Source organism: Octopus sinensis, linkage group LG8 (genome assembly GCF_006345805.1).
Source record: "Octopus sinensis linkage group LG8, ASM634580v1, whole genome shotgun sequence".
Lineage (NCBI taxonomy): Eukaryota > Metazoa > Mollusca > Cephalopoda > Octopoda > Octopodidae > Octopus > Octopus sinensis.
Window position 1 is genome coordinate 56,084,170 of NC_043004.1, and position 13,911 is coordinate 56,098,080.

Genomic DNA, 13,911 nt, shown 5'->3' on the forward strand with positions numbered 1-13,911 from the left:
ATTTATCGACCTCGATAAGATGAAAGTGAAGGTGAAACTAATGATTATGATACTCTAAAAATGAGCATAATCAAAGAATTGAAGAACATCGATCTCTGTATGGACCCCCGATGTACTTTACAAAAATTAAAATTGATAATGAAACATCAATAATGAATAGCATGAACCTGGTCGTCACAGAACTAATAGCCTCCGAAACAAATGTCAATATGACAAGGCTAAATGGTATAATATATGCATCAGCCTCTGTGGCCGCAGAAGCTGGATACCCCCTAAAACCCATTCAAGCTGGAGCATCACCACCCAAACAAACCCCGTGGATAAATAATATCCAGAAAACAATGGAAAATAAGAGAAATGATCTGTCAATCCTTAATGAAACTGGCAGACAATCAACACTACTAAGCAACAAAACGAGAAGAAAAGTATTACATAAATGCAAAATTACAGACGAAGGTACACCTGAGGTAAAAGAACAGCTAAAGCAAAATATCCTCACCAAGCACAAAGAATTCGTCAACGTTTCTTTGAACAAAACAAACAGTTCAACTCCAACCTCAAAAACTTGATAAAAATAAAATAGAGATTAATGCATCACTAACAGCAGAAATGGAAGAATTTTGGAAACAAATATGGTTGGCGAAGGAACAACTTCAGGAAAGATCTATCAAAACACAGCCCCTGAACAACTCTAGACCTCTATAACAATTGAAGAAGTCACCCAGGCACTGCTAAAACTAAGCCACTAGAAGGCAGCCGGGCACATGATCCCCGAACCGAACACAAAAAGCTGGCTGAGAATTTTAATGAAATACTAGCAGAGTTAGAGACAATGCCTGAATGGCTCACAGAAGAGAAAAATATCCTAATTCCCAAATTCGCTGAAAAGGCAAACCTTCAAAATTACAGACTGATAACTTGTTTCTCTACAATTTACAAAGCCTTTACTGCAATAATATCGCAGAGAATCAGCAAATATCTGGAAGAAAACAACCTGTTTCCAGAAGAGCAGGAGGGTTGCTGCAAGGGCTCCCACGGCTGTAAAGATCAGCTACTGATCAATAAAGGCATTACTTGAGACAGCCGCAGAAAGAAAAAGTGTCTACGTATGGCCTGGATCGATTACCGAAAGGCGTTTGATTGTAGTCCCCACACATTGATCCTAGAAACACTAGCAATGAACAAGGTAGCACCAATAATCATAAAACGTATAAAATATCCTATTAATAAATATCTATCTATCTATCTACTGGAAAGATCCAGAGAATGGAAGACAGAGGAAAAAATCGCCAACGGTACACACGAGGTCACATAAACATATATATGCATACATACATGCATACACATTGACACATACAGAGCATACTCAGACATATACAAATGAAAAAAAGAACAAAACAAACAAACAAGCATAAGTTACAATTGTCAGTGATATTTCGGATGTTTGTTCCTCAGAAATTATTACCTTCCTATCAATTTTGAAAAAATATAATTTTTAATTCCCTAAATTTAACACTGAACCCAAATTTTGGCCCATATTACGCTTTCCATAAATCAAAATGCGCTCGCAATACAAATATAAAAATATGCTCACCCTAAATCTATGATAAATGCCCTTGCTATTAAGCATATCAATTAAGATCTTCAATCTTTCAGCTCATCAACTAATTTTCAATGTTAATGCAAACTGAAAAGTAGCTGTAGGATAGAATGACCTATTAACCAACACGAAACGAAAACGTGCAGAAAATCATGCAAGTTTTCCTAATACTACTTTTACTCTCAAACAGAGACTATAGCTTTGACTATAAGAATAGCCAAAAATATTGGTGTTTCAACTACAGTGGACAACTAAAAATCTGAAATATAAATAGTAAGCCATCAAGTGGAAATTTAGATAAATACTAAGCTAAACCGGTGATGGAACCGATGAGAGACAAACAGTATCAGACGACTCAGTAATTTCACTGCTTAGTAAAACAATATTCTTTTCTCCGCATAAAGATAGAAGAGAAAGACTTTAACGACATCTGATGATGATGGCGGCGACTACAATAATAATAATAATAACAATAATAATCCTTTCTACTAAAGGTACTTAATTTATCGACCTCGATAAGATGAAAGTGAAGGTGAAACTAATGATTATGATACTCTAAAAATGAGCATAATCAAAGAATTGAAGAACATCGATCTCTGTATGGACCCCCGATTGTACTTTACAAAAATTAAAATTGATAATGAAACATCAATAATGAATAGCATGAACCTGGTCGTCACAGAACTAATAGCCTCCGAAACAAATGTCAATATGACAAGGCTAAATGGTATAATATATGCATCAGCCTCTGTGGCCGCAGAAGCTGGATACCCCCTAAAACCCATTCAAGCTGGAGCATCACCACCCAAACAAACCCCGTGGATAAATAATATCCAGAAAACAATGGAAAATAAGAGAAATGATCTGTCAATCCTTAATGAAACTGGCAGACAATCAGCACTACTAAGCAACAAAACGAGAAGAAAAGTATTACATAAATGCAAAATTACAGACGAAGGTACACCTGAGGTAAAAGAACAGCTAAAGCAAAATATCCTCACCAAAGCACAAAGAATTCGTCAACGTTTCTTTGAACAAAACAAACAGTTCAACTCCAACCTCAAAAACTTGATAAAAATAAAATAGAGATTAATGCATCACTAACAGCAGAAATGGAAGAATTTTGGAAACAAATATGGTTGGCGAAGGAACAACTTCAGGAAAGATCTATCAAAACACAGCCCCTGAACAACTCTAGACCTCTATAACAATTGAAGAAGTCACCCAGGCACTGCTAAAACTAAGCCACTAGAAGGCAGCCGGGCACATGATCCCCGAACCGAACACAAAAAGCTGGCTGAGAATTTTAATGAAATACTAGCAGAGTTAGAGACAATGCCTGAATGGCTCACAGAAGAGAAAAATATCCTAATTCCCAAATTCGCTGAAAAGGCAAACCTTCAAAATTACAGACTGATAACTTGTTTCTCTACAATTTACAAAGCCTTTACTGCAATAATATCGCAGAGAATCAGCAAATATCTGGAAGAAAACAACCTGTTTCCAGAAGAGCAGGAGGGTTGCTGCAAGGGCTCCCACGGCTGTAAAGATCAGCTACTGATCAATAAAGGCATTACTTGAGACAGCCGCAGAAAGAAAAAGTGTCTACGTATGGCCTGGATCGATTACCGAAAGGCGTTTGATTGTAGTCCCCACACATTGATCCTAGAAACACTAGCAATGAACAAGGTAGCACCAATAATCATAAAACGTATAAAATATCCTATTAATAAACGGCAGTGCTATAGCTCCAGACAAAAGAGGGACTCGTAAAAACCAAAGCCATCCCCGTTAGAAGAGAAATATTCCAGGGAGACTCGCTCTCTCCACTCCTTATCTGCTTGGCACTGACACCTATATCTGACATGCTAAACTGAACTGGATGTGGATACAACTGTTACAGCAAAATGATCAACCACCTCTTATATACAGTAAACCTGGATACAGTAAACCTGTACGCTACAAATGATAAACAGCTGGAAACATTACCACAGACAGTACATGGATTCGCCAAAGAAATAAACATTAAATTTGGCTGAGAAAAGTGTGCTAAATCAACCTCGAAAAGAGGAAAACTAGTTAAGTAGTTAAGAGGAACAATATCACACTAGATAAAGCAAGTGAAATAAGTGACTTAGACCAAAGCTAGACATACAAATACTTAGGAATCAATGAACTAGTTACGATACAACACACACAAATGAAAACGAAAATAAGAAAAGATTAATACCGAAAGCATTGCTCAATGCGAAAAACAAGATAATAGGTATCAACACTCTAGCCGTCCTACTTATAAGTTACAGCTACAATATTCTTAAATGGACTCTAAATGAGCTAATCAAAATAGACAGGAAGGCAAGAAAAATAATGACAGGATTTAAGATGTACAACCCAAAATCTGACATTGAATGATTATATATACAACGTATCAAAGGTGGTAGAGGCGTTATACAGCTGGATATCTATTACAAAATAACCACCATAGAACTACAGAAATACCTATTCGAGAAGCAGGGAAAACTAGTACAAATAGCCACAAAACACGAAGAAAACAAAAAACTGTTTTCAGTCTTTAAGGAAGCTGACAAATACAAATTATAATACCTAATAACTATGAAGAAAAAGATGAATCAATGAAATTTGTAAAACAACTGAAATCCAAACTAAAACTGAAACAGCAACATAACCTGATAAAACGATGGCAAGGAAAGCAGAGACTGAAGGATTTTTAATTGCAGCATAAGCTCAAATCCTTCCCACCAGAGATTATGAAAAAGCGTGTAATGAAAAGACATAAAAGTAACTGCAGAATATGTGGAGATGGAGGAGAAACAATAAATCATATTGTCTCTGGTTGCCCAGTCCTGACTAAGAAAGAATATATTCACAGACAGGACAGAGTTGGGACCTATATACACTGGAAGTTATGCCAACACTGGAATAACAACAGAAAAAAGATGGTATAGGCATACACCAGCGGGAGGAACAGAAAACGAGAAAGCTGCTATACTCTGGGATATTCCAATAGACACAGATAAAGAAATTAATGCCAATAGTCTGGATATAGTTGTCAGAGTTCATCAAGGAAAAAATGATGCTTATTAATTGATGTATCAATACCAATAGGTAACAATATTTATCTAAAACAAATGGAAATAGAAGTAGCTCGAATGTGGAGTCTAAATAGTGGTAACTCGAATCTAAAAACAGAAACAATTCCTATCATAGTAGGCGCATTAGGAATGATAAAAAATATTCACACAAATACATAACAAAAACACAATGACTAATAACTATATATAATATACAGAAAATAACACCACTAGGCACCGCGTACATCCTGCGTAAAACATTTTCAGTACAGTAAAAATAAGAGCATCACACAGAGCTGCACTCGGTAGTGCAGTGAAAGCACGTGATAAAAATAAGCTACTGATTAATAATGATAATAATAATAATAATAATAATATAATAATAATAATAATAATAATAATAATAATAAGATAAGATAAGATAGTAAGATAGCACCTGCTCTGCGAAACTTTTTGTCTGTAAGTATGAGATCATGGAGAACCACACTAACTTTGAACAGTGACAATGAATCTCTAAATGCTGGTGATGTAAAAATTTCATGTGGCATTTTTCAGGGTGACTCACTATCACCACTCCTCTTCTGTTTAGCCTTAATACCTCTCTCAAAACTGCTCAATGACGCGCAGTACGGGTATAAAAAGTTTGATAAAAATATAAATCATCTCATTTACATGGATGATTTAAAGCTCTTTGCAAAACATGACCAACAATTCAAGGGCTTACTAGCGATTGTCAAACAATTCAGTGATGACATCAAAATGCAATTTGGCCTCGATAAGTGTGCAAAAGCTACCTTTATCAAAGGAAAAATGACAGAAACATCTAACGTTAACCTTGACCAGCAGAATGTCATAAAAGAATTAGACCCAGCAGAGAACTACAAGTATCTAGGGGTAGTTGAAGGAGAAGGAATAAGGCATTCAGAGATGAAGGAAAGGATCAGGAGAGAATGTTATCGCAGAGTAAGAGCAATAATCAAGACAGAGCTGAATGCGAGAAACAGGATCGAAGCGATCAATGCATTAGCCATACCAGTTGTGACTTACAGTTTCAATATCGTTAACTGGTCAATTACTGAAATATGTAATCTTGACAGAAAAATTCGAAAACTGTTGACAATGCATAGAATGCACCACCCTAAGGCAGATACAGAACGACTTTATCTGCCAAGAAAAGAGGGAGGCCGTGGACTTTTACAACTGGCAATAACAATGAAGATTGCTACAATTGGCCTAGACACCTACCTGAAAAACTCTGCGGACTGGATGTTAAAACTTGTCTCAAAACATGAAAACAAGAAAGCAGGCAAAGGAATATCTAAGTGAATTCCGAATACAACAAATTTCGGAATTAGAGATAGACATACAAGAAACAGGCACAGAAAAAGCTAAGCGCATGAAAACCCGTGCTAAATCTGCAGCCTTAGATATTCTGAATGATAAATGGCAAGAAAAACCTCTCTATGGCAAATACCCAAAGAGAGCAAATAATGCAGATGTTGACAAAGCCCTGACCCATCAATGGCTAATGGCGTCTAGCTTAAAATCTGAAACAGAGGGGTTTATCATAGCAGCTCAAGATCAATGCCTACCAACAAGAAACTACCAGGCCAACATATTAAAGATCAGAAGCAGTCCAACGTGTCGTGTATGCCAGCAACAAAATGAAACCATTGACCATGTGGTCTCCAAGTGCAGTCTTCTAGCGCATACAGAGTATCTCAACAGACACGATAGAGCTGCACAATATATTCACTGGGTAATCTGCAAAAACCTGGATTTGCCCCATGAAAAAAACTGGTGGGAACACAAACCACCCCCAGTGCTTGAAAATGACCACATCTCACTCCTCTGGAACTTCACCATTCAAACTGACAGAAAGATAGATGCAAATAGGCCAGACATCATATTGAAAGACTTCAAACAAAGAACATGCCTCCTCATTGATATGACTGTCCCAATCGATATAAACGTATCTGTCAAGACCTACCAAAAACTGAGCAAATATAAAGATCTTGAAAGAGAAATCAGCAAAATGTGGAACCTGAAGACTAAAACAATACCTGTTGTCATAGGTGCCCTGGGAATGATAGCAAAAGGGGCTGATAGCTACCTAACTCAAATACCAGGAAACCCCAAAATGGCAGAAATTCAAAAGATAATGCTCATGGGAACTGCTCATATCCTACGCAAAATACTTTCTATGTAATCTCAAGGTTTAAAACAAACATAATTTTCGGTTTTAAAAAAAAAAAAAATAAATAAATAAATTTTTTTTTTAGACATTCATTAGTACAACACCAAAAACTCCCCCCCCCAATATATGGCACACTAGGCATAACAACAACTTGAACTTCCAACCTGTTGTCTCTTGAGGTCTCTGGGTGAGACTTGGAGCCAACTTGTACAGAATAGAATAATAATAATAATAAGTAATAATAATAATAATAATAATAATAATAATAATAATAATAATAATAATAATAATAAGATAAGATAAGATAGTAAGATAGCACCTGCTCTGCGAAACTTTTTGTCTGTAAGTATGAGATCATGGAGAACCACACTAACTTTGAACAGTGACAATGAATCTCTAAATGCTGGTGATGTAAAAATTTCATGTGGCATTTTTCAGGGTGACTCACTATCACCACTCCTCTTCTGTTTAGCCTTAATACCTCTCTCAAAACTGCTCAATGACGCGCAGTACGGGTATAAAAAGTTTGATAAAAATATAAATCATCTCATTTACATGGATGATTTAAAGCTCTTTGCAAAACATGACCAACAATTCAAGGGCTTACTAGCGATTGTCAAACAATTCAGTGATGACATCAAAATGCAATTTGGCCTCGATAAGTGTGCAAAAGCTACCTTTATCAAAGGAAAAATGACAGAAACATCTAACGTTAACCTTGACCAGCAGAATGTCATAAAAGAATTAGACCCAGCAGAGAACTACAAGTATCTAGGGGTAGTTGAAGGAGAAGGAATAAGGCATTCAGAGATGAAGGAAAGGATCAGGAGAGAATGTTATCGCAGAGTAAGAGCAATAATCAAGACAGAGCTGAATGCGAGAAACAGGATCGAAGCGATCAATGCATTAGCCATACCAGTTGTGACTTACAGTTTCAATATCGTTAACTGGTCAATTACTGAAATATGTAATCTTGACAGAAAAATTCGAAAACTGTTGACAATGCATAGAATGCACCACCCTAAGGCAGATACAGAACGACTTTATCTGCCAAGAAAAGAGGGAGGCCGTGGACTTTTACAACTGGCAATAACAATGAAGATTGCTACAATTGGCCTAGACACCTACCTGAAAAACTCTGCGGACTGGATGTTAAAACTTGTCTCAAAACATGAAAACAAGAAAGCAGGCAAAGGAATATCTAAGTGAATTCCGAATACAACAAATTTCGGAATTAGAGATAGACATACAAGAAACAGGCACAGAAAAAGCTAAGCGCATGAAAACCCGTGCTAAATCTGCAGCCTTAGATATTCTGAATGATAAATGGCAAGAAAAACCTCTCTATGGCAAATACCCAAAGAGAGCAAATAATGCAGATGTTGACAAAGCCCTGACCCATCAATGGCTAATGGCGTCTAGCTTAAAATCTGAAACAGAGGGGTTATCATAGCAGCTCAAGATCAATGCCTACCAACAAGAAACTACCAGGCCAACATATTAAAGATCAGAAGCAGTCCAACGTGTCGTGTATGCCAGCAACAAAATGAAACCATTGACCATGTGGTCTCCAAGTGCAGTCTTCTAGCGCATACAGAGTATCTCAACAGACACGATAGAGCTGCACAATATATTCACTGGGTAATCTGCAAAAACCTGGATTTGCCCCATGAAAAAAACTGGTGGGAACACAAACCACCCCCAGTGCTTGAAAATGACCACATCTCACTCCTCTGGAACTTCACCATTCAAACTGACAGAAAGATAGATGCAAATAGGCCAGACATCATATTGAAAGACTTCAAACAAAGAACATGCCTCCTCATTGATATGACTGTCCCAATCGATATAAACGTATCTGTCAAGACCTACCAAAAACTGAGCAAATATAAAGATCTTGAAAGAGAAATCAGCAAAATGTGGAACCTGAAGACTAAAACAATACCTGTTGTCATAGGTGCCCTGGGAATGATAGCAAAAGGGGCTGATAGCTACCTAACTCAAATACCAGGAAACCCCAAAATGGCAGAAATTCAAAAGATAATGCTCATGGGAACTGCTCATATCCTACGCAAAATACTTTCTATGTAATCTCAAGGTTTAAAACAAACATAATTTTCGGTTTTAAAAAAAAAAAAAATAAATAAATAAATTTTTTTTTTAGACATTCATTAGTACAACACCAAAAACTCCCCCCCCCAATATATGGCACACTAGGCATAACAACAACTTGAACTTCCAACCTGTTGTCTCTTGAGGTCTCTGGGTGAGACTTGGAGCCAACTTGTACAGAATAGAATAATAATAATAATAAGTAATAATAATAATAATAATAATAATAATAATAATAATAATAATAATATCGCAATAATAATTATATTAATAATAATAATAATAATAATATTGGAGCCAACTTGTACAAAATAGAATAATAATAATAATAAGTAATAATAATAATAATATCGCAATAATAATAATAATAATAATAATATCGCAAAGGCTGAACAAGCACCTGGACGAAAACAAACTGTTCCCAGAAGAGCAGAAAGGATGTCGCAAGGGCTCATATGGCTGTAAAGATCAACTAATGATTAATAAAGCCGTAACTGAAGACAGCCACAGAAAGAAGAAAGGCCTCAGTATGGCCTGGATTGACTACAAAAAGGCGTTTGATAGCATCCCCCACACATGGATCCTCGAAACACTAGCCATTAACAAAGTAGCACCAACAATCATAAAATTCATAGAGCACTCTATGAATAAATGGCAAACAGTCCTACACCTCCAAACAAAAGAGGGACTCATGAAAACCAAAGACATCCCCGTTAGAAGAGGAATATTCCAGGGAGACACGCTCTCTCCACTCCTTTTCTGCTTGGCACTGTCACCTCTATCTGATATGCTAAATAGAACTGGATGCGGATATAAATGTTACAGCAAAACGATCAGCCACCTTTTATATATGGATGACCTAAAACTATACGCTGCAAATGACAAACAGCTGGAAACACTATTAAAGACAGTTCATGGATTTACCAAAGAAATAGATATGAAATTTGGATTAGAAAAATGCGCCAAAGTAACCATGAAAAGAGGAAAACTAGTTAAGAGTAACAACATCACACTAGATAAAACCAATGAAATAAAAGAATTAGACCAAAGCCAAACTTACAAATACTTAGGAATACATGAACTAAATAAGACACAACACACACAAATGAAAGAGAAAATAAAAAAAGAATATTATAGACGAGTTAGATCAATACTAAAAACAGAGCTCAATGCTCAAAACAAGATAATAGGTATCAACACTTTAGCTGTCCCAGTTATAAGTTACAGCTACAATATCCTTAACTGGACACGAAATGAACTGTCCAAAATAGATAGGAAAACAAGAAAAATACTGACAGGATCTAGGATGCATCACCCAAAATCTGACATAGAAAGACTATATATACAACGTATAGAAGGTGGTAGAGGCCTTATACAGCTGGAAAACTACTATAAAATAACCACCATAGGACTGCAAAAATACCTACTTCAGAAGGAAGGAAAACTGATCCAGATAGCAGCAAAACACGAGCAAAACAAAAAACTGTTCTCAGTATTTAAGGAAGCTGACAAATACAAACAAGATATCATACCACATAATAAACACAAAGAAGAAGAAGAAGAAGATGAAGAAACAACAAAAGCTATAAAACAAATGAAATCCAAACTAAAAATAGAACAGCAACGAGCCATGATAAAACGATGGCAAGAAAAGCCCCTTCATGGTAAATACTGCACTAAACTAAACGCAAAAGAAATAGACAAAGAAAAATCCCAGCAATGGTTGAGAAGCTCAGGACTCAAAGCAGAAACAGAGGGATTTTTAATTGCAGCACAAGACCAAAGCCTCCCCACCAGAAATTACCAAAAACATGTAATGAAAAGAAATATTACAAGTAACTGCAGAATATGTGGAGATGGACAAGAAACAATAAATCATATTATCTCTAGCTGCCCAGTCCTGGCTAAGAAGGAATATATTCACAGACATGACAGAGTTGGAACCTACATACATTGGAAGCTATGCCAACATTATGGAATAACAACAGAAAAAAGATGGTATAGGCACACACCAGAAAAAGTCACAGAAAACGAGAAAGCAACCATACTCTGGGATATGCCGATACACACAGATAGAGAAATTAAGGCCAACAGACCAGATATAGTTGTCAGAGATCATGAAGAAAAAAAAATGCTTTCTAATTGATGTATCAATACCGGCAGATGACAACGTGTCTCTAAAAGAAATGGAGAAACTCTCAAAATACAAAGACCTGGAAATAGAGGTAACTAGAATGTGGAACCTGAAAACAGAAACAATTCCTATCATAGTAGGTGCATTAGGCATGATAAAAAAATATTCAGACAAATACATAACAAAAACACCAGGACTTACAAACACATATAACATACAGAAAATTGCACTACTAGGCACTGCACACATCCTACGCAGAACACTTTCCATACAATAACCATCAGAGCATCACAACAAATCACAGCACATACCCAAGGCACACAGAGCTGCGCTCGGTAGTGAAGTGAAAGCACGCTATAAAAATAAAACTACTGAATAATAATAATAATAATAATAATAATAATAATAATAATAATAATAATAATATAATAATAATAATAATGATAAAAATAATAATAATAATCTTTCTACTAAAGGCACCAGGTCTGATACCTTTGGTGAGAGGGTAAGTCGACTGCATCGACTCCAGTACTGGTAGTTAATTTGTCGACCCCGAAAGAATGAGAGGCAAAGTCGGCCTCGGCGGAATTTGAACTAAGCAAAATGCTTGGGGATATTTTGCCTGTTAGCACACCAGGCAAAATACTCTGAAACATTTTCCTCAGCTGTGCTAACGATTCTGCCTGCTCGCCGCCTTTCTTCTTACCAATATTCATAACACTATTGCATTATTGATAATGCGCTATTATCAATAAGACGGCGAGCTGGCAGAAACGTTAGCATGCCGGGCGAAATGCTTAGCAGTATTTCGTCTGTCTTTACGTTCTGAGTTCAAATTCCGTCGAGGTCGAGTTTGCCTTTCATCCTTTCGGAGTCGATAAATTAAGTACCAGTTGCGTACTGGGGTCAATCTAATTGACTGGTGTCCTCTCTCAAAATTTCGGGCCTTGAGCCCAGAGTAGAAAACAATATTCTATTATTAATATTATGTCACAAAACAAGACGGTGAGCGGATAGCATTGTTAGCAGGCCGGACAAAATATTTCACGGTAGTTCTTCCGGCAGAGGTCGTTGTTGCATTTAATCCTTTCAGAATCGATGAAATAAGTGACAGTCGTTTAACACCCTCGCCCAAAATTTCTTACCTTATGCATACATTCTATTAGCAGTATAGCCCGGCGTTGCTCGGGTTTGTTTTTTAGTTGCGCTTAAAACGACAGACTTATGTCGTGTTAACAAAGTTTTGACATAGTTTCAATCTATGAATAAAAGTATAGTGTGGCGATGCTCGAGTTTGCTCTGAATGTGCTACCAATGTGTAATGCCGACTTCAGTTGTTGGTATTATTGGTTAGTATTCTTTCTATTAACGTTATGGAGAAACAAATTACCCGTAGATTTAAAGCAACATGAAGCTCAAGTTTCGAACTGCACTGAAAATCTATTAAGAAGTTAACACTGCAACAGTATTCATTAAGAAAAAGTACAAGAAAATCCAAAACGTTAGTAAGAACAGTTTGTGGTTACAAATAAACCAAAAAATATTATTTTGAAGCCAAACGGATGGGCAACATAAATCGTGGTTGTACCTGTAAAATGAATAAAATCGACTATTTTACATCACGTATAACTAAAAAAAATCTGTAAAATCAAAACAAAATCTTTTCAACCCTTTAGAATTGAAATTTTTGAAATGTAAAACTTTTGCATTATGTAGCTTGTTATTCTCTTTGAGTGAACATTTTTCTGGTTGAAATACAACTAACAATGGCGACACAGCAGTCAATAATCATAAAAAATAGGGATTTTCATAGAAAAAAAGCACCTTTTTGATGTAAATAATTTGTGGTCGTAACATGGTCCGATTTGAATGTTTTCTTGTACAGAATGAAAAGCAAGCCTTCTTCTATCATACTCTCAATTTTAGTCAACTTGCGCCGCAGGGTCTCAGAGGACATAGTGTTAGTTGAAGGCTACCAAACCTGCCGCACACACACACAGACAACTTCAGCTTTATATATATATCGATTCCATCATAGTAGAAACTATTGATGATTTCATTTATCATACTATTCATTAATTGATTTTCTTATTCATTTCAACTCACCTTACTCTTTTATATTATCTTCTGCCATGTATATTATATTACTTGCTGCCAAACTATATACATAAAAATTGTACAAGTGCCTATGTCTTTATCTAAAATAAATCTTGAAACAGTTATGTCATACATAACATTAATAATTTTAATTAATGATTGCATTAAGTGCTTCCCTATTTTTAACTCAATATTTCAAGTTTCACTCAGACAATGTTACACTCTTACAATGATGTAATCAGTTGTTCTATCTTAATCAGTTATTTTAATATCTAGCTTATCTTTTATTGATTGCTACTAAATAGGATCCTGATAATTATTCTGAGTGTCTACCTGAACTTTGATATTATCTACTTCATTGTATATAAATTGCTTAATTTTGTATTAATAATTTATCATGTTATTTTATCATGATTCTTTATGATGTCATTGCTAATTGTTTATTTATAGTGTTGTACTCTTATGTAGTTTTAGTATTCTCTAATGCAACACACACACACACTTTATTTCCATTCCTGAGCGCCATACTAAAACAATTGTTTGTTTGTACTCCACCTGCCTTCGTCTTTTGTTTATTTTCGTAAAGCTTCCTGTTATATATATATATATATATATATATATATATATATATATATATATATAAAACCATCATCACCAACAGCATCATCATCGTTATCAT